The sequence below is a fragment of the Mesocricetus auratus genome, unplaced genomic scaffold, assembly GCF_017639785.1.
Source record: "Mesocricetus auratus isolate SY011 unplaced genomic scaffold, BCM_Maur_2.0 Super-Scaffold_100011, whole genome shotgun sequence".
Taxonomy (NCBI): domain Eukaryota; kingdom Metazoa; phylum Chordata; class Mammalia; order Rodentia; family Cricetidae; genus Mesocricetus; species Mesocricetus auratus.
The window spans coordinates 7704336-7724115 of NW_024429195.1; the positions used below are offsets into that span (position 1 = coordinate 7704336).

The window sequence follows — 19780 nt, forward strand, 5'->3', positions numbered from 1 at the left end:
TGTCCTACCATTTCCTGGGCCACTCTGTCCCTTCAAGTTGTCTGGCTGAGTCATTTTCTCTCTGAGTTCCCCTACTGGTATCTTCCTCTCTGCCACAGAAGGCTTCAGAAGTACAGAAGCAAACTGACATTCAGTCAGACCGAGAGCGTGGAGGTGAGTCACACGGTGAGAAGCCTCCTTTGTCTCTCACCCAGCTGAAGAGTTGCCCTTGGAAGGGAACCATTCAGAGGACATGAATCGGTTCTTGAGATACTGAGTCTGTCTGTCTAGGCCTCAGCATGAAGGCAACCTGCCTTTCTCCACAGTTGCCCTTCCGGCCGAGCTGACTGTGCCGCCAGAGGCCCTCCTCAGGACTCCACAGCCGTGGAGCGCTGTTGCCTATGGCACTATTTCCGGTTGTCACAATGGTTGGGAGAGCACCACTTTCATTTGCTAAATAGAAGCAGGGAGCTGGACCCCTTGCAAAGTGAAGGAAGGAGGGACCACAGCTTTCACACTTCCTACTCCTGTTTTATTTATAACTACAATGTCATAACTACCAGAGGGATACTTATAACGCTCTTCATTCAAGACTGAACGGTTAGGCTTGCATACAACTTGTTTCCAAGTAGTTCAGAAAACACTGAATTTCCCAGGAGCTCAAGGCATGCTGTAAAAGAGGCATACTTTTTATATTCAGAAATTCACCAAGATTTGCTTTCCATTCCCAAACCTCCCGGAAGGCAGCATTGTTTAACGGAATGGGAGCAACAGTTTCTCAGTCTGCTGTGTCCTGTATGTTTCTTCGTATGATCACAAGTGTATGATTATTTCAGGAAATGAAAGCTAGGGGAGAGCTGAGCCGCTACTGAAAACCTACTACAGTTTTTCCATTGCTGCTGACTTTCGGCTGTTTCTGATTCTGTGTGAACTAGTCTTCAACTCTGCTAAGGGCAGACTCTTAATTATCGATGAGAAAATCGTCTGTCCGTACGGGCGTCCACTCTGTCCTGAGTAGAAGAGGCTCTATGGGCTTCTCCTCACCGCTGAAAATGCTAGCTTGTTTCCATCTCTGCACTCACGTAAGTATCCCTGGTCTGCGGAAGCGTGCGCTTCTCCGTTTCTCTCCTAGGTTTCTATAGCTGCCTGGTTGCCCATCATCAGTTAGTTATAACACGTGCATTTTCATGGCGGGGTGGGAGTCAAGCCTTTATCTTTAGAACAGCACCTTCAACACTAGTCTTGTCTAGTGTTCACTACTGTCACTCACAGCTACTGAGAACTGATTTCCTTTTAGTTCTCTTCTTAGAACAGGGTATTATGTATGTATGTATGTATGTATGGACTTAACGTGTATGGATTTTTGCCTTCATGCATGTCTGTGCCTGGTGCCTGTGGAGGCTAGCAGAAGGTCTGGATCTCCTGGAACCAGATTTCAGACAGTTGTGAGCTACCAATGGATGCCATTCTATGTCTCCAGCCCCACGATATTTCTTGCATGATGTGTGACATTTAAGTTTATGTCAGGATAGCAAAAGGGGTGTTTAAATATTTGCTATTAAAGAAGGCATGTGGACTGACAAATTCTATGAATAAACCCACCTAAGTAACAGATTATCAATCTGGGTCATTATTTTTCTCAGCTAGACAAGATAGTTCTGGAACTTCAAGCTACTTAAAGAAATCACACTGTTTTGGAAAACCTTCTCGGCCCTCTGAACTCCAGCATAGTTTATGTATAACAATAACAAAACATCACCTGTGATTCAATTATTTATGTTTAGTGTTGAGACTCTCAGACAGACTACACTGCCCGGCCTCCTTGATTCATACACTGTAGCCCAAGATAAGAAGGCCATCACATCCACGGATTCCTTTCCATACTCGAAACTTGAAGGCATGTCTTAGAAGCAGTTATCACAATCCACTCACATGCTCCACAACTTCTGGTAAGGCAGTTGCATCGCCAGATAGGATGAAGTTTCGGCTGAAATTTCTGGAAGCTTAAGAGAAAACAGTGACTTGGCTCAGCCATCATGACACCGTTTCCCTCTGGCTGCTGGCCCGGAATGTTCTCAGCTGATAATGATGAATGAAGGAAGAAAGACTCACTTCCAGTTGCGTATTACTAAAATATCCTCGTTTCAAGATAGCGTTTTTTCATTATATTTAATAAACACACCCCTCTACCTTAAAGGAAGCTCAGAAAAACTTGGCAAATAAAAATAAACTTTAGAAAAATTTATAAGCCTGGTTTATACATTGCTTTATTTAGAGGTTACTTCTCACACATTTTTTTTCTTACACCCACCAAAAGGAACATGCATAATAAATGAAACTAAGCTTGGCAGGAAATCCATCAATAAGGTTAATTTAAAATGTAGGCAGAAGAGCTAATCTCCATATGGCCATCGGGGTTGTTCTTATTTCAAAACCGATGACTTTCAAACAGCCCAGCCTGCCTCCCTGGGGCCTCTGAGAAGGAATGCCAGCCACCTGGGAAAGCACACCCCCACTCTGAGGAGACATCCTGGGAGAATTCAGTGTTAGGGTCTCTCACAGCCGGTTCAGCCACTCACAGGCTCCTAAACTTCTAGTAAGACAAAAGCTCCATGGCCCTCAGTTTCCTCGCCAGCAGAGTCAAAGGACGGCACGCAGAGTTGCATGGAGTTACACGCTGCGTATGTGGTGGACCTGGTGGCTAGTTCAGAAGAAACATTCGCAAGGAGTCTTCCTCTGTCCCACCCGACAGCTCCCAAATAACGACACACAGGATTCTTATTGATTACGAAAGCTCAGCCTTAGCTTTGGCTGGTCCCACTAGCTCTTATAACTTGAATTATCCCATTCATTTTACTAGACACGCTGTTGCGTGGCTCATGGCCTCATGAGCACGTACTGCCCAGGCTGCCTCCTCTGCATCTGGGTGTTGACTCCGCCTTTCTTCTTCCCAGAGTTCTCTCTGCCCAGAAGTCCCACCTACACATCCTGCCTAGCTATTGAGCTATCACACCAGTCGCAATCACAGCAATACGTTTTCACACGGTGTACAAATATCCCACAGCAACCGTTTAGCATCATACCCAGCATTTAAAGGCCTTTGCTAAATGTTGTAAGTCGGTGGCAGCAGGGGTACAACTCTTGGTGAGGTGCTGGGGGAGACACTACTTGCAGAGGAGAGGGCGAGATAAAGCCTGGGGGAAACTGTAAGCTTTGTTTCTTAATAGGGACAACATTTGGTTCTTCTCAAAGCTTGTGTGTTCTGTGCCTAGGTCCTCCAATCCCAGACTATACTGGGAAAGACTTTGATCCACCTTAGGAAACTGCTCCTTTCTGCTTTACTCCTTTGGCAGTTACAGAAAACGAGAATCTTGGGAAATATAGTTTTTAAAAGCTTTTGAGGTAAGATGCTAACATTTGTTTTCTAGTAGCTGGCAGTGGTCTACGTTACCATGGAGTTTTAGTCATCATATAACAAATTGTATCTGAAAGTGTTAGTTGAGTCCACAGCAATCTTTACATGATATTTGCCTAAAGTTACAGAATGAAGTAAATACAATTATAGATTCCCAGGCATAACATGATACCATTTTTTTACTGATATTTTTGAAGACAAAAATTACATACCAGGGGCCTATAGAGATGAGGACCAATCAAGTTTTAAATGTTATCTAATCATCTGAGGAAATGGAGCAAGACCAAAGAAGAAACCATCCCTCCTTTAAATGAGCTTTATGGACAGCTACTGGGCAGCTTGCATTATGTCTATAATAGGCAGGAAAGGGAAAGGTGAATAAGAGAGGAGGGAGAAGAGATGGGGGGAGGGAGGAAGAGAGGAGGAAATTCTCATCTTGCTTTCTCTCTCCTCTGTTTTCTTCTCTAAGGTCTCGTTAAACTTTAAAAGTCTCAAACTATGTGGGGAGATGAAGAGAGGAAGGGGGGAATAAAAGACAGAAGGGAGAGAGATAACTGTAAGAACACAAATGTCTTCAAGGATAAAATTTCAAAGTCAGTTTTTACATCATGTCCATCATTGGCACAGATTCACTCCAATTAACACTGCTATTCAAACTGATCTGAGAGCAAATATTGTACTCCAAATTATCCTTTAAGATGTAAATATATTCAGGTGAGGTTTCCCTTTAATCATGTCTGTATTTAATGATTTACTGTGTGGTAATCTCCAAAAGATATAGAGGGCCATATTAAACCAATCAGAATTTACATGCTCAGCATCTCCTACTCATTCCATCCAAACTCGCTAAAATCCTACTCAATATTTTGACTCCTTTCTTGACTATAGAGTTAAAAGCCTTGAGTTTTTAATTCAGACTGTACCACTTAGCTATGTTACCTCAAGCAAGCTAGTTACCATCTCTAAGTATTGATTTCCTAATCCTAAAAATGAAAAGATTTAAGTAAGGGCAGCTAGATAAGAAAAACAAATAAACCCACCTTCTGGTGCCCTGCACTGAGCCTCCTGAGGTCTGGGGACTGTGCAAGGGGAACCTGTGCCAGTGGACCAGCAGAATTTATCAATGTCCTGGCACTAGTCCTGCCTCCACCCATGGGAAGAGGAGAGCCATCGGAGTATGGAACCTGCTTGCACCCACCAGAAGAGAACCTTGGACCCATACCCACCAGAGAGGGAGAGATCCCACGGGCACCCACTGGAAGAAGGGATGGGTATGTAACAATATAAGAACATATTCAACAACAGAAAGATCAATATGACTCCACCAGAGTCTAGGAACTCCACACCAGCAAGACCTGAGCATCCCAACACAGATGAAGCAGAAGAGAATGACATTTAAAACAACTTATGAAGATAAAAGAGACCCTCAAAGAGGAAATGAGAAAATCTCTTTAAAAATGGAAAAAAAACCAAAATTCAAGAAATGCAGGAAAAGAAAAAAATTGCAAGAGATAAATCTCTTAAAGAAAGCAAGGAAAGCCAAGAAAAAAACAACCAAACAAGTTAAGGAAACAATTTAAAAATGCAAGGCTTAAAACCTGAAATAAAGACAATAAAAAAACAAAACAACAACTCCAAAAAAAACCCCACAGTCTGAGGGAATGCTGGAAATAGGAAAGCTGGGTAAAGATCAGGAGCTACAGATGCAAGCATAGCCAACAGAATACAAGAGAAAGAAGGAGAGACTTTCAGGTGTTGAAGATACACTAGGAGAAATAGATTCATCAACCAAAGAAAATCTTAAGTCCAACAAATCCCTAACACAAAGTATCCAGGAAATATGGGACACCATGAAAAAACCAAACCTAAGAATAACAGATATAGAAGAAGGTGAAGAAACCCACCTCAAAGGTGCAGAAAACATATTCAACAAAATCATAGAGGAACACTTTCCCAACCTAAAGAAAGACATGCCAATAAAATTACAAGACGCTTACACGACACCAAATAGAGTAGACCACAAAACAAGTCCCTCGCCACATAATAATCAAAACACCAAACTTACAGAATAAAGAAAGATTATTAAGAGCAGCAAAAGAAAATGGCCAAGTAACATATAAAGGCAAACCTATCAAAATTACACCTGAGTTCTCCATGGAAATTTTGAAAGCCAGAAGGTCCTAAATGAATATTCTACCAATAAAAAGAGACAACAGATGCCAGCCCAGACTACTATACCCAGCATAGTTTTCAATCACTATAGATGGAGAAAACATGACATTCCACGACAAAACTAGATTTAAACAATACATAACCACTGATCCATCCCTACAGAAATTTCTGGAAGGAAAGCTCCGACCTAAGGAAGTTAATTACACTCACAAAAACATAGGCAATAGATAATCCCACTTTATCAACAGTCAAAAGAAAAAAAAAAGACTGGAGTGAGGGAGTGGGAGGGGGGATTCACACACAGTACCACCACCACCACTACCACCAAATCCAAAACAAACAAGAATTAACAATCAAGGATCATTAACATCCTCAATATCAATGGTCTTAACTCACCTAAAAAAAGACACAGACCAGCAGAATGGATACGAAGACAAAATCCATCTTTCTACTGCATACAAGAAACACACCTCAACTTCAAAGACAGGCATTACCTCAGGGTTAAAGGTTGGGAAAAGATTTTCCAATCAAATGGACCTACCAAACAGGCTGGTGTAGCAATCTTAATGTCTAACAAATTAGATTTCAAACTAAAATCAAAAGAGATGAAGACGTTCATTTCTGAACATCTATGCCCCAAATATGAATGCACCCACATTTGTAAAAGACACGGGACTAAAGTACAAATCACACATAAAGCCTCACATACTTATAGTGGGAGACTTCAAAACCCCACTCTTACCACTAGACAGGACCATCAGACAGAAACTTAACAATGAAACAAAGGAACTAACAGAAGTTATAAGCCATTTGGGATTAACAGACATCTATAGAACATTCCATCCAAACACAAAAGAATATACCTTCTCATCGTCACATGCAACCCTCTCTAAAATAGATCACATACTGGGCAACTTAGTAAACCGCAACAAATACAAAAAAAAATGGAATAACCCCTGTATCCTATTGGCTTACCATGGTTTAAAGTTAGAGTTCAACAACAACACAAATTGCAGAAATCCTACAAGCTCATGGAAATTGAATAATGTACAACTGCACCATCCCTGGGTAAAGGAAGAAATAAAAAAAGAAGTTAAAGACTTCCTAGAATTCAATGAGAATGATGACACAACATACCAAACTTATGGGACACTTTGAAAGCAGTGCTAAGAGAAAAGTTCATGGTACTAAGTGCCCACATGAAGAATTGGAGATTAGTAACATTAGAGAATTAACAGCACAACTGAAAGCTCTAGAACAAAAACAACCAAACTCTCCCTGGAGGAGTAGATGCCAGGATATAATCAAATTAAGGGCTGAAATGAAAGTAGAAACAAAGAAAATAATACAAAGAATCAATGAAACAAAGAGTTGGTTCTTTGAGAAAATCAGAGACAAACCTTTATCTAAACAAACCAAAGGCAGAGAGAGAACATGCTAATTAACAAAATCAGAAATGAAAAAAGGGGACATAACAATTGAAACTAAGGAAATCCAGAGAATCTTCATGTCATACTTTGAAAATCTGTACTTCATAAAATTAAAAAATTTAAAAGAAATTGACAATTTTCTGGATAGATGCCAATTACCAAAATCAAATCAAGAATAGATAAGCATTTTAAATAGACCTATAACCTCTAATGAAATAGAAGCAGCCATCAAAAGTCTTCTATCCCCCCCCCCAAAAAAAGCCCAGGCCCAGATGGTTTCAGTGCAAAATTCCACCAGAAATGCAAAGAAGAGCTAATACCAGTACTCCCCAAACTATTCCACACAATAGAAGCAGAAGGGTAATTGTCAAACTCTTTTTACAAGGCTAAAATTACCTTGGTGCCCAAGCCACACAAAGACACAACTAAGAAAGAGAACTACAGACCAATATCCCTCATGAACATTGACGCAAAAATAATCAACAAAATACTGGCAAATCAATTCCAAGAATGCATCAGAAAAATCATTCACCATGATCAGGTAGGCTTCATATCCCAGGGATGCAGGTATGGTTCAACATATGAAGATCCATCAATGTAATCCACCATGTAAACAAGATGAAAAATAAAAACCTCATGATCATCTCACTAGATACTAAAATACCCTTTGACAAAATCCAAAACCCCTTCATGATAAAGATTCTGGAGAGATCAGAGATAACAGGAACGTACCTAAGTATAATAAAGGCAATATACAGCAAACCAACAGCCAAAATCAAACTAAATGGGGGAGAAACTCAATGCGATTCCTCTAAAATCAGGAACAAGACAAGACTGTCCACTCTCTATGCATATCTCTTCAATATTGTACTTGAAGTTCTAACTAGAACAATAAGACAACAAAAGGAGATCAAGGGGATACAAATTGGAAAAGAAGAAATCAAACTTTCACTATTTGCAGATGATATAATAGTTTACATAACTGATCCAAAAAACTCTACCAGGGAATTCCTACAGCTGATAAACACCTTCAGCAAAGTGGTAGGGTACAAGATTAACTTAAAAAAATCAGTAATATACAGATGATAAATGGACTGAGAACGAAATCAGAGAAACATTGCCCTTTACAATAGCCACAAAAAACATATAATATCTTGGGGTAAGGCCAACCAAATAAGTGAAAGACCTGTATAACAAGAGCTTTGAGTCTTTTAAAGAAAAATGGAAAGATCTTCTATGTTCTTGGATAGGTAGAATCAACATAGTAAAAATGGCAATCTTGTCAAAAGCAATCTACAGATTCAGTACAGTCCCCATCAAATCCTAGCACAATTCTTCACAGACCTTGAAAGAACAATACTCAACTTTATATGGAATTTCTGGAGGCATCACCATCCCTGACTTCAAGCTCTATTATAGAGGTATAGTCCTGAAAACGACTCAGTATTGGCACAAAAATAGACAGGTAGACCAATGGAATTGAATTGAAAACCCTGATATTAACCCACACACCTGCGAACACCTGCTTTTTGACAAAGAAGATAAAATTACACAATGGAAAAAGGAAAGTATCTTCAACCAATGGTGCTGGCATAATGGGATGCTGGCATGTAGAAGATTACAGATAGATCCATATCTATTGCCATGCAGAAAACTTAAGTACAAATGTATCAAAGACCTCAACATAAATCTAGTTACACTGACCATCTTAGAAGAGAAAGTGGGAGGTATCCTTGAACAAACTGGTATAGGAGATCACTTCATGAATATAACTTCACTAGCACAGACACTGAAATAGACAATTAATAAATGGGACCTCCTGAAACTGAGAAGCTTCTGTAAGGCAAAGGACACAGTCAACAAGACAAAATGGCAGCCCACAAGTGGGAAAAGATCTTCAACAACCCCACATCTGACAGAAGGATGATCTCCAAAATATACAAAGATCTCAAGAGTCTAGTCACCAAAACATCAATTAATTCAATTAAACGTGGGGTACAGAACTAAATAGAGAATTCTCAATAGAGGAGTCTAAAATGGCTGAGAGACACTTAAAGTGCTCAACATCTTTAGCCATCAGGGAAATGCAAATCAAAACAATTCTGAAATACCATCTTTCACCTCTCAGAATGGCTAAAATAAAAAACACCAATGACAGTTTATGCTGGAGAGGATGTGGAGAGAGGGGAACACTCCTCCACTGCTGGTGGGAGTGCCAACTTGTACAGCCACTTTGAAAATCAGTATGTCGGTTCCTCAGGAAAATGGGAATCAGTCTACCTCAAGATCCAGCAATTCCACTCTTGGGCACATACCCAAAGGATGCACATTCATATAACAAGGACATCTGTTCAACTATGTTCATAGCAGCATACTTCGTAATAGTCAGAACCTGAAAGCAACCAAGATGCCCCTCAACTGAAGAATGGATAAAGAAAATGTGGTACATTTACACAATGGAGTATTACTCAGCAGAAAAAAAACAACAATGGAATCTTGAAATTCACAGGCAAATGAATGGAACTAGAAGAAACCATGCTGAGTGAAGTAACCCAATCACAAAAAGACAAGCATTGTATGTACTCACTTATAAGTGAATATTAGACATAGAGGAAAGGATTACCAGTCTACAATTCATACCTCCAGAGAAGCTAGGAAACAAGGAGGACCCTAAGAGAGACATACATGTTCCCCTGGAGAAGGGGAAAGAGACAAGATCTCCTGAGCAAATTGGGAGTGTGGGGGGAGGGGAGAGGGAGTTAAGAGAAAGTAGGGGAGAAGAGGAGGGGGGAGGAAGACATGAGGGAGCAGGAAGATTGAGTTGGTGGAAGAATAGAGGAGAGCAAGAAAACAGATGCCATAATAGAGGAGCCATTATAGGTTTAAAGAGAAATCTGGCACTAGAGAAATGTCCAGAGATCCACATAGATGACCCCTATTTAAGATTCTAGGAAATAGTGGAGAGGCTATCTTAAATTCCCTTCCCGTATAATGAGATTGATGGTTACTTATATGCCATCCTAGAGCCTTCATCTAGTAGGTAATAGAAACAGAAGCAGACACCCACAGCTAAGCACTGAGCCAAATTCATGAAATCCAATTGCAGAGAGGGAGGAGTGATGAGCAAAGGGGTCAAGACTGGGCTGGTGAAACCCACAGAGACAGCTGACCTGAACAAGGGGGAGCTCATGGACCCCAGACTGATAGCTGGGAAACCAGCATAGGACCAACCCAGACCCCCTAAACGTGGGTGTCAGTTAGGAGGCCTGGGCAGTATATGGGGCCCCTGGTAATGTAACAGCATTTATACCTAGTGTACGAATGGACATTGGGAGTCCTTTCCCCACAGAGGAATACTCTCTCAGCCTAGACACATGGGGGAGGGTTAGGCCCTGCCCCAAATGATGTGACAGACTTTGATGATTCTCCATAGAAGGTCTCATTCTTTCTGTGGAGCAGAAGAGGGATGAGATGGGGGTCACTGGGTGGCATGGGAGAATGGGAGGGAGAGGGAACTGGGAATAAAAAACAAAGGAAAAAAGAAAAACAAAAGCAATCCAAACTATAAAGGAAGAATTGAAATTATCCCTGTTCCTAAGCAGTGATTTTATCTGTACAAATGCTAATGAGTCTACAAAGAGGATGTTAGAACTAGCTAGCTAATTCATCAAAGCTGCAGTATATAAAAATCACACAAAACTCAGCTATATTTCTTTCTGTAAAATGACTATGAATAACCTTGAAGCCCAATTAACAAATCATAAAATACTAGGCCAGCAAAATGGCCCAGCTGTTAAAGTGCTTGCCACACAACCTGATGACCTGAGTTTAAGTCCTGGAATCTACATAAAAAAATGATAGAGGCAATAGTGCAGATTGTCTTAGCCTTCATACTGCGAGATGAGATGTGAAGGTGAGAATTGCCCAAATGCTCATGGGACACCTAGCTTGAAGCACACAGCCAGAATGGCAGAAACGAGAGAGAGAGAGAGAGAGAGAGAGAGAGAGAGAGAGAGAGGGGGGGGGAGGGAGGGAGGGAGGGAGGGGGAGGGAGAAAGAGAGAAGGAGGGAGGGAGGGAGGGGGAGGGAGAGGGAGGGAGGGAGACCTTGCCTCAAGGTGGAAGAAGAGACCCTCAATTCATACATGGAGGCACACATATACCTACATTCTCACCCTCTCATCATACACACACACACACACACACACACACAGATAACCTACAGAATGGAAGGACATATATCATTTATCTTATGAGGAATTGACCATAAGTATTTTAAAACTAATATAATTCAGCAACAATAAAAATTCAGGTAACTGTATTAGATAATGACAAAGAATTTTTTTTTTTTTGGTTTTAAAAGACAGGGTTTCTCTGTATTGTTTTGGAACCTGTCCTGGAACTCACTCTGTAGACCAGGTTGGCCTTGAACTCACAGAGATCTGCCTGCCTCTACCTCCCGAGTGCTGGGATTAAAGGCGTGCACCACCAATGCCTGGCCAGATAATGACAAGGAATTTGAGTGAACATTTTTACAAACATAGCATACATATGCCCTACATATTGGAAATGTTCAACATTGTAAATCGTAAGACAAATGCAAATCAAACCTCCAATGAGCTTTTTTTTTCACACCTATTTCGATAAAGAGTGTAAAGAAAATGGGGATTTTCTCTGAGGCTGACTTACCCTTCGTCTCTTTATTGTTAGCGTTGTATTACACACATGCTTTGTGACGTAAGCTAGTGTAGAGGTACATATCAAGCTAATTGTTAATCCAGGGATTTGCCCAAGAAAAACCAGTTCCACCATTTGAGCCAAATTTGGAGCAAGCTTTAATTAAATACTGATCAAAATGGACTTTGGTCAGGACCACTCCCTAGAATTCCTAGCTGAGTGGCCCCGAGACAGAACAAACCCATACAGTAACCATTTTTTCCCCATGAGGCTTGGTTATTTTCCAAGATCTCTAGTTCCTAGCATTCCAGGAAGTTACCTGGTCCTTGGGTAGGTTGGGCTTACAGGTCAAAGGGGTCTTACATCCCCCCCCCACTTGAGTTGTATCCTGGGTCACATCCTTGACTCTATGAAGGATACTTGCTTATGTTGGGATCTATGACCATCAGATTGATGATAGGAATTGTCATTTTGTTATTGTATCAATGATGTAAGAGCCAACAGTAGTTAGCAGAAGCAGAGGGCTAAGGCCCTGTGATGGCTGACGTCAGAGTTTCTACCTAGGAGCCTGGAAATGGATAGGGCACAGTCACTTATTTTATCTCAGGTCCCCCTTGACATTATTTTTCAGTACAGCCAGATTATAATCCTGAATGGCTCATGCAAAAATCATTATTTTCTCTTAAAGTCACATGGTGCCTTTTTGTTCTGCATAAAGCAGGCCAAGTGCCCTATCATACTGCTGAACTATTTCAGCTAACGAATCTACCAGATGACAGACCTGTGCCCACTTTTCTGGTGTGACAGTTGGCATTGTAAGTAGTCATTTTGTTCCCTATAGCAGAGAGTTTCCCTTTGACTTAGCATTTCTGCCTGTTATGGGGCGAGGGATGATGTACTCTCTTTTGTAATTACTTACAGTTGAAACAATGTCAGGGCCCAGGAAGACCGAAGGGCTTGTCAAAAGGCGGGGTAATGGAGCCTTTATCAGAAGCATCTGATTAGCTGACCCAGCTGAAGAAACAGGCACAATTGCATCAGCTTTCAACAAGTCCAGAGCTCAACAGTTTGCAGTCGGCAGGTGATCCCTGGGTGATGCCTGGCAGCCAGGTGGAAACCTGCAGAGACACACAGAGTAGGGATAGAAGTTAAAATTTGGGAACTCCAAAGGAAACCTGACATTTGAAACTTTTAGTCCCATAGTCCTGGGAGTCCTAAGATCGGGATCCCTCCTCTGGAATAGACAGGTAGGGAAACTTAGACTGTACTTATCCAGAGTCCATTTGACCTGTCAAAGATGGATCTAAATTTTGTGATTTCCTTTACTCCCTGAAGCCTACATGAATTTTTAGTTTGCAAAGGGAGATGAAATTTCTAAATGTATTAGCATTGCCACTGTACTGAAATCTACATGGTAAAAAGCATGATATTTTCCCTCTGTCCAGAGAGCTAGACATGTAGATTGGACAGAGATATTTTAGCTTGCTGAAAAGTCCTGTTAAGTCTATACCTAGAAGACAACCAAAAGAAACTTAAAATCTCGAGCTGTGACTGAATGGTAGTCATTGCTCTATTAGCTTATTAGAATTCTACTGGTCAATATTAGAACTTTTGAAATCTTACTGTCAACAATAGCATAGAAGAGGAAAGAGGAATGTAATTATCTCCCATTATTTATTTACCCTAAATAATTTTTATTACTCTTTATAATTTGTACTTACATAATTTTAAATCATTTTCTGAGACCCTCAGAACTTATTTAAGTTTTTACATCCTCAGACCTTCAGATATCTTGGGACATATTCTTAAACCCTCAGTATGGACTTTGAACCCTTTTCTTTCCATCATTTACCAGAGACACAAGCAGTTGCTACTGAGAACAGTTATTGAAAAGCATGTTCCTTTAGTGGAGAGTTACATCTGAAACGTGTTTGTCCTTTAATATAAAGCCTGCTAGCAAGGCAAACCTGTCTGCCTTTTCTCAACAAGGACCTAGTGGCAGGCCGTGGAGGAAGGAACTAGTTGCCTGTTGTTACGCTGACAAAGCTATAGTTAGCCTAGCTGTCAACATCGTCAGAGATCTGAGAAGGATAAATTACAGCAGAAAGTATAACCAAAATGGCCTCTGTATCAATTAAAATGACGTTCATTACCTAGATAGTCACCCCAGGACCCTGTGGTCCCCATGGCATGGGGCAGAGGCGTGAGAACAGCATCAGTCTTTGGCCACCAGGCCCAGAAGATGATGGAACTTTCTGTGGAGAAGGAACATGGGAGTGACTGACCTTAGTTTGTCTAGGCAAAGACAATCCACTCTCCGGTGTCTTCCTTGTCCACAGTTTAAATCAAGTGTTGGCAGCAGGCAGGCATTGGGGCAGTCTTATGGGGTTAGTGTTAACACAGTCCAGGTGTAGCTGTCATCACACCCATGATCTTTTTGGAGACCTTGGTTTTGGGGGCGGGGAGGTCACTACTAGGATCTAGGAGTTTCTGTCTGCCATAGTAACTTTAAACATTTTATAAGCCTTATTCATCAACTCTGACAAGTTTGAGGACCATCATCTATTAAATATATCTGAGCTAAAATCAACCCTTGTTTGTTTTTAGTTACTTGTGTTAGGCTATACCTTGAAAACATATACAGGAAGCTAAATAAATCTTCCCCCTGTAATTAATTATGTTAGTACTTAACATGGCTACAAACATAGTTCTAAACATATTAAAGCTTAATTATCACTTTCAGTTTATACTAAAAATAATAACTTTTGAATTAAGCTCTTTCAGTATCAAGAAGAGACTTATTTTTTTTTTTTTTTTGGTTTTTTGAGACAGGGTTTCTCTGTGGCTTTGGAGGCTGTCCTGGAACTCGCTTGGTAGTCCAAGCTGGTCTCAAACTCACAGAGATCCGCCTGCCTCTGCCTCCTGAGTGCTGGGATTAAAGGTGTGTTCCACCAATGTCCAGCCTAAGAAGAGACTTTTAACTCATAAGCATAATCTATAATGAGACTAGGAACCTACTTGATCCTTTTATAGTGTGCCAATATGGAATATAAGTTTTTTTTATATTACTCAGTTTACCAAAATAGCTACAGCTTAACAGCGGTAGGAAAAACAAGGATGTTATGCATCCATTGTTAAAGCCGTCCCTGCTAGCCTGAACAGACCTTAGGTACGGAGAAACCCTTTTCCAGACTGTTTAGGCCATTGTCTGGCTGCATCATGAGCTAGGAATACCTCAGCCTGTAGAATTTGATGTTTACAGCTGTGGCCCTAATTTTTAGTCTTTCAGTTATCTATCAAGATCATATATTAATAAAGACATTACAATGAAACATTTTATGAGTTTTAAAATGCCCCATAGCCTTATAAGCTCAAACATTTTTAAAAGCTGTTCCTTAAAAGATAGTTTTTTATTTAAATTTTCCATAAAACTCAAAAATTTCCTTTCAATGAGGTTTAAGATCTCTCAACTGTGCCCTTGTAATTTCAAGAGTGAAGACACAGCACAAACATCCAGACTATAGCACACGGGCACGCAGACTATAGCACACGGGCACGCAGACTATAGCACACGGGCACGCAGACTATAGCACACGGGCACGCAGACTATAGCACACGGGCACGCAGACTATAGCACACGGGCACGCAGACTATAGCACACGGGCACGCAGACTATAGCACACGGGCACGCAGACTATAGCACACGGGCACGCAGACTATAGCACACGGGTACCCAGACTATAGCACATGGATACCCAGACTATAGCACATGGGTACCCAGACTATAGCACACGGGTACGCAAACTATAGCACACGGATACCCAGACTATAGCACACGGGTACGCAGACTATAGCACACGGGTACGCAGACTATAGCACACGGGTACGCAGACTATAGCACACGGGTATCCAGACTATAGCACACAGTACGCAGACTAGCACACAGGTACAGGTATGCAAACTCCGCACAGCAACCCGGGAGCGCTGAGACCTCGGCTGAAGAGCGGTTCAGGTGGGCCCGTGTTTGCTCATGGTTTCCAGTGTGCTGCTTGGCGTTTTCCTCTGCACTTTGCTAACCACGCGGCTTTTCTCCAAACAGTTAGCATTTCGGAATGCTGCCTGTGGATTGAGAGCCACATAACAATGTGGGGGGGGGGGCGGGTGGAGCATTTCTGTTTCTGAAGAGATCAGGAGAAGCTGGGAGCTAGCCTTGCTTTCTTCCTGGACCCTGGCTGGGGCACATGAGGAAGGCTGATCTGCCTTCTCTCTTCTTTCTGTGCTGTTCTTGGGTTTGTGGGGGGAAAGCCGAGCGCGGGAAGAGCTTGCCTGAGTGTGGTTGCTGTAACACAGTCCTCAGGTGGAAATCACACTGGTGATAGGATAAAGTGAGCTGAAAATAAACCAAGCCTCTTGTCTTGGAAAACCAAGACAATAAAGGCTGGACAGTCAGTAGGAAATAAGGAGATCGTGTCAAGCAACAACACTGGTCTCCAAAGCCCAGATGAAATCTCAGGGCTTGTTCAGTAGAGCTGGTATGGTGTCGGGTTGGTGGGAATGATTGGAAATTACTGTTTACACCCAGTTGAATAAATGTTCCTCGATGTAATTAAGAATGGCTCATATATTAACTTCATGAACGAACTAAGACAAATACTCATTATCTTGTCTCTCTCAGAGATACTACAAAGCAGAATGTGCACGCTGAGAGACTTTGTATTCTTGTAAGGGACAAAAAAGGAGGGGAGACCAGAGCTCCCTAGCTTGGCTGGTGTGTTCCTCAGCCCCTCGTCCTTCATTCAAAGACTTTCTGGCCTCCTCCTTCCTTTAACCTGTAAATATCTGTTGAGAAAGCTGTGTGGAAAATTATAGAAGTATAACTTCCTATTAACTTTTAAGAACTTTTTTTGTTTGTTTGTTTTTCGAGACAAGGTTTCTCTGTGGCTTTGGAGGCTGTCCTGGAACTAGCTCTTGTAGACCAGGCTGGCTTTGAACTCACAGAGATCCGCCTGCCTCTGCCTCCTGAGTGCTGGGATTAAAGGCGTGAGCCACCACCACCCAGCAAGTTTTAAGAACATTTTAAAAATTGGAAGAAAAAAATGAGTTTCTTTTATGGCCTGTGGTCTCAAATGGGCCTCCCCACATGTGACTAATGGCAGAGGAGGCAAGAGTCAGTCAACTAAGAACCGCCCACATTCCAGAATCAGGTTCCCCCACTCCCCACTCTCCCTTCAGTGACTCAGCCCCAATGCCCTGTCATCAGTAATGGCCAATAGGACACATTCCCACTGTCACTGCAATCACAGTATTTTCCCCATGCGCATGCTCCGTACCCCCTATAAAGCCTGCCATCAAACTGGGGAGAGGGGGTTTACTTAGCTTACTCTTCCATATTGCTGCTCATCAAAGGAAGTCAGGACAGGATCTCACAGAGGGCAGGAGCCTGGAGGCAGGAGCTGATGCAGAGGCCATGGAGGGATGCTGCTTTACTGGCTTGCTCCCTCATGGCTTGCTTGGCCTGTTTTCTTACAGAATCCAGGACCACCAGCCCGGGGTGGTACCACCCTCAAGTAGCTGGGCCCTCTCCCACTGACCACTAATTAAGAAAATGCCTTACAGCTGGATCTTATGGAGGCGTTTTCTCAATTAAGGCTCCCTTCTGCCAGACACCTCTAACTTGTGTCAAGTTGACATAAGACTAGACAGCACGGGGACATGCCCGCCTTCTGCATTTCCACTCCACCGCACTGAGGCACCCGAGAAGGACCAGCTTAGCCGCCTCCATTCCTGAGCGAGCAATGGTACCTAAGCACCCAGGAGAACGTACTGCATGTGTTCCCCTCTGCTCTGTGCAGGCCTCCTAGTCTCAGAGGTGCTGAATCTGCAGCCTACACATGAATTCATGGCATCAGGTCTCTGCTTGGGGGTCCACAGTGAGCCAGCTCTTCCATGGAAACCGGAGAGACTCAACCCAGGTGGCTTGAGCCAAGCCAGATTGTATCAGTAGCAAAATGTTCACTTTGATCGGGAGATCTTTGTCCTATTGTAATGACTGCTTAACTGATTCCAAATTCAGAAGAGCTTTGCTTATTAGCTCCCTACGCCTCAACAAGTAGCATAACTTCGACATAGGTACAGCTTTGTCTACATTAATTTTCCACAACTGATTGTCTTTAACATTTGCTCACTTACCAATTTCCCCATGTTATGTTATGAGAAACTTCTGCCACATTCTAACGCTAGCCTGTTTTCCTCAACACAATAATCTCCAAAATGTGTTACATAGGTCATTGGTGTTAACAATACTATTGGTATATTGCATTATTTTATCCTCAGAGCAATCCAAATGATGTAATCACCATTTGTTCCTTTTGTATTGAAGAGGACTCTGAGGATCAAGGACGCACTACATTATTCCACAGCACTAAGAAGGAAGTCACTGAACTCTTGACTGTTCTTATTCTGATGTATATGCACAGCAAACACCACTGTCGCATGCCTGAACTGTCTGGAGCAAGGATGGATAGTAGTCACACATGAGAAGGGAGTTAGACCTGAAGCATGGAGATTTGGAGGACACAGAACTCTAAGTAACGATTTTGAAAGTTTAGTATCTGTTTAGCAAGAGTAATGATTTAAAGTGAGAAGCTGCCAGATGGTATCCACTGTTAATAATGACCATCTGTGAGCCATATCATGAATTATTTCCCACCGTTTGTCTCAGGTGCCAAAATTCCTCCCTGCAGATTCCGGGTCATACAAAGGGCAAAGGGGTCTCGAGATTCATAACGCTTGACTTTAGATAAGACTTACGCAATAATGGAAAAGGCCGTGAATGTTATTCAAAGTTGAAATATCTGTGTCCTCCAGAGAACCATGTTGACACGTTAGAAGTCCCTGCCTTACACACAATCATGCCCCAGGAACCTGGAAGAATCTCGCTGTAAGCGCAGCTTTCAACCTCCTGGCCCAGGTCTGAAGGATTTTGAGCCTGCCACCCTCACCTGGGTTCTCGAAAAGACTTCAGCCGCCCTCACAGTACAGGCCAGTTTGGTGTCCCCACAACTCTCCCCTTCCCGCAATCACAGCCGTAGTGAGTATTGCCTTCTTTCTCTCTGGTCACTCAGGACCAGGCCTCCTGGATGACCCACCCAGTTCTCCGGCACTGGACAAGCTCCCTGAATCTGTGCCGGCCACTTTCCCTCTCTGTGAGGACGCTACAAAATCATTCCAGCAACAGCGAGTGCAAAGCGCTTGGTGAAGAGTAGAGATCAGCCCTAACCCCAGGTCAGCCCACTTAGTGTCCCCCACGCCCACTCCACTGCCTGGCCCTGACCCTTTGCCCAAGTGTCCGCTCCCTGCTCCCTGGAGGCGCTAATCAGTACCTTTAGAACCTCCCTTTTCCCTCCAACAACAAGACTTCCTTGCCAGTGTCCTCGTGCCACCCCGGGCACACAGGGCCTGGGTAGCTTTCCGTTCCCTCACCGGAGCTTCTCCTACCTCTCAGGCAGCACAGGGAAACCTGTGTCTCCTCCCATAATGTCCCTGACCCAAAGCTGGGCACGTCATTGCTCCTGCGCGGTACGGAACCACCTGGCCCAGCATCGATTGTTTTCAATCCTTGCCACGCATCAGAAACACCTGGTAACCTTCACGTGGGCAGTTCTCAGGCCACATCCCGGAGATCCAGCTCCGGTGGGTCTGGAATGGAGCCCACCTCTAGGTATTTGCTGCAAAGCCCGCCCGCCCCGCCCCCAAAAGCGGATTTCATAAGCAGCCAAGAGCAGAAAGGGCTACCCTGTGTTAACAGGGTGGCTTTGTCCTCGTGTGTCCCAGCCATGCTTTCTGTTTTAACATTACCAGTGATACGAGGTGAGCGCAAGCTCTTTTCTGATAAAATATCAAGGGATCGTCTTCAGGCGGATAACAACCCTCCTTGGGCAGAAAATCAAGCCGCAAAAATAAATAAATAAATATAAATAAATAAATAAATAAGGCAGCTGAGTAATTCCCTTTAAGATGAGCGGCTCATCAATCAATGATCTGGTCTCCAAGCACCTGCACCATGGCAGGCTGCTCAGCACCGCTGTGACATTCCAGTCCCTCCCCCT

The 19780-nt window shown here is 42.7% G+C and overlaps 1 long non-coding RNA gene across 4 annotated transcripts; it reads right to left on the bottom strand.

The window, feature by feature from the left end:
* Window positions 1-1739: 1739 nt before the first annotated feature.
* Window positions 1740-19300, bottom strand: LOC110342408. 4 transcript variants are annotated; one of them, XR_002384467.2, is made up of 3 exons: window positions 19170-19300; window positions 12592-12790; window positions 1740-1982 (listed from the first exon to the last, which is right to left on the bottom strand). It is a non-coding gene; the product is annotated as an uncharacterized LOC110342408 (long non-coding RNA). The 4 variants fall into 4 exon arrangements; XR_002384468.2 differs by lacking the exon at window positions 19170-19300 and adding an exon at window positions 19055-19164; XR_002384469.2 differs by lacking the exon at window positions 19170-19300 and adding an exon at window positions 13958-14070.
* Between the last annotated feature and the right edge of the window lie 480 nt (window positions 19301-19780).